The sequence below is a fragment of the Scomber japonicus genome, chromosome 21 (genome assembly GCF_027409825.1).
Source record: "Scomber japonicus isolate fScoJap1 chromosome 21, fScoJap1.pri, whole genome shotgun sequence".
In the NCBI taxonomy this organism is placed as follows: Eukaryota; Metazoa; Chordata; class Actinopteri; order Scombriformes; family Scombridae; genus Scomber; species Scomber japonicus.
The window spans coordinates 1,695,202-1,697,701 of record NC_070598.1 but is presented as its reverse complement, the minus strand read 5'-3'; the positions used below and the strand labels follow the sequence as shown (position 1 = coordinate 1,697,701).

The window sequence follows — 2,500 nt, the reverse complement described above, 5'->3', positions numbered from 1 at the left end:
TTTTCCTTTCTCCCTCCCTCCTTTCCTTCCTTTTTCCTCCCTTACTTCCTTCTGTCCTTCTTTCCTTCCCTCCTTTCTTTCTTTCCTTCCTTATTTCCTCCCACCTCCCTCCTTTCCTTAAGTCCTTCCTTCCTTCCTTCTCACCTTCCTTCCTCCCTCCTTCCTTCCTTCTCTCCTTCCTTCCTTCCTTCCTTCCTCCCTTCCTTCTCTCTTTCTTTCTTCCCCCCTCCTTCTTTCCTTCCTCCTTTCCTTCCTCCCATCCTCCCTCCTTTCTTTCCTTCCTTCCTTCCTTCCTTCCTTTCTCCCTTCCTTTCCTTCCTTCCTCCCTCCTTTTGTTCCTTCTCCCTCCCTCCCTTCCTTGACGTAAAGAGACCCGATTCATCCAACTTCTCCACACTAGTTTCTTAATGTCTTTGATAGAACTAGTAGTAACTCTCGCCATCGAGGTGAGGACAGGAGTACGGAGTCGTCGCCATGGTAACGATACATCGTCTGGTCCGTTCACGTCGGTGTGAACAGATGTTTTTATTGTTTCTGTATTTTAATGTGTTGAGTTTAAAGAAAGGTTAAGACTAGAAAAGTTCTGACTGTGTGTGTGTGTGTGTGTGTGTGTGTGTGTGTGTGTGTGTGTGTGTGTGGTGTGTGTGTGTGTGTGTGTGTGTGCGTGTGTGTGCGTCTGTGTGTGTGTGTGTGTGTGTGTCTGTGTCTGTGTGTGTGTGTGTGTGTCTGTGTGTGTGTGTGTGTCTGTGTGTGTGTGTGTGTGTGTGTGTGTGTCTGTGTGTGTGTGTGTGTGTGTGTGTGTGTTACTGTAAGTGTGTGTCTGTGTGTGTGTGTGTGTGTGTGTTACTGTAAGTGTGTGTGTGTGTGTGTGTGTGTGTGTGTGTGTGTTACTGTGTGTGTGTGTGTGTGTGTTACTGTAAGTGTGTGTGTGTGTGTGTGTTACTGTAAGTGTGTGTGTGTGTGTGTGTGTGTGTGTGTTACTGTAAGTGTGTGTGTGTGTGTGTGTGTGTGTGTGTGTGTGTGTGTGTGTGCCCTTCATTCACAATATAAGAAATATGATATAATAGATAGAATTAAAATCATGTTGGTTACAGCGAGCAGACATGTCAAACTTGTGCGTGTGTGTGTGTGCGTGTGTTACTGTAAGTGTGTGTGTGTGTGTGTGTGTGTGTGTGTTACTGTAAGTGTGTGTGTGTGTGTGTGTGTGTGTGTGTATGTGTGTGTGTGTGAGATAGCATTGGCAGTGAATCTCTGCCCTTGGCACTGCAGCAATGCTCTTGACATTCATGCTTTTTAGACACACACACACACACACAAACACACACACACACACACACACACACACTCACATGCACACACACACACTCTCACATGCACACACACACACTCTCACATGCACACACACATTCACAAACACAACCCTGCTCTCCTTTCATTCTTGTTTCTTTCATTTGTTCACTATCTTGACTGCATGAGTCAAGTTTGTCTCACACACACACACACACACACACACACACACACACACACACACACACTCACAGTAACACACACACACACTCACAGTAACACACACACACACTCACAGTAACACACACACACACACACACGTGCACACGCCTCCTTCATTCTCATTCTCACTCTCTCAACTCTCTTCACCCCCTCCACCTCCCTTACACTGCGGCAGTGTGGCTCCCGTTGCCTTGGAAACCACTCATTCAAACCCCCCCCTCCTCCTCCTCCTCCTCCTCCTCCCCACACCAACACCACCACCACCACCACCACCACCCCAAATCCACACACACACACACACACACACACTTCTTTCTGGAGCACAGAGAGTAAGAGACAATGAAGAAGAGCCAACGAAAAGAAGAGAGAAAGATTTGAGTGGGGGCGAGAGAGCATGAGAGTGAATGAGAGAGAGAGAGAGAGAGAGAAGATGAAGGGAGGGAGGGAGGGAGGGAGGGAGGGAGAGAGAGAGGGAGGGAGGGAGGGAGGGAGGGAGGGAGGGAGGGAGCAGACACAATAGGAAAAAGATGGAGGGAAGATTAAACGAGTGGCAGGACCCCCGTCTCCACAATGAGGCGGCAACAGGGGACACCAGTTGGCGCGTGTGTGTGTGTGTGTGTGTGTGTGTGTGTGTGTGTGTGTGTGTGTGTGTGTGTGTGTGTGTGTGTGTGTGTGTGTGTGTGTGTGTGTGTGTGTGTGTGTGTGTGTGTGTGTGTGTGTGTGTGTGTGTGTGTGTGTTATTTAATGGTGTGGAAGCGTGACTGCCATATGTGTTGCCCGAGGCCCGGTGTGATGGGGAGAGAGTTAATGAGAGATGGAGGGATGGAGGGATGGAGGGAGAGGAAGGTATGAAAAAAAGAAATTGATGAAAAAAAAAAAAAGATGTGGGGGGGGGGGAAAGGGAGGAAGAAGAAAGGAAGTAAATGGATAAATGTAAAGGAGAGAGGAAGAAGGGAATAAGGAAGCATTAATGAGAGAAAGGGAAGAGCTG

General features: G+C 48.2%; 1 protein-coding gene across 1 annotated transcript in view; it reads left to right on the top strand.

Moving 5' to 3' along the window:
- fars2 (phenylalanyl-tRNA synthetase 2, mitochondrial) overlaps window positions 1–2,500 on the top strand; it is a 50,180-nt gene that overhangs the window by 46,856 nt on the left and 824 nt on the right. The gene's annotated exons all lie outside the window — the stretch shown is intronic.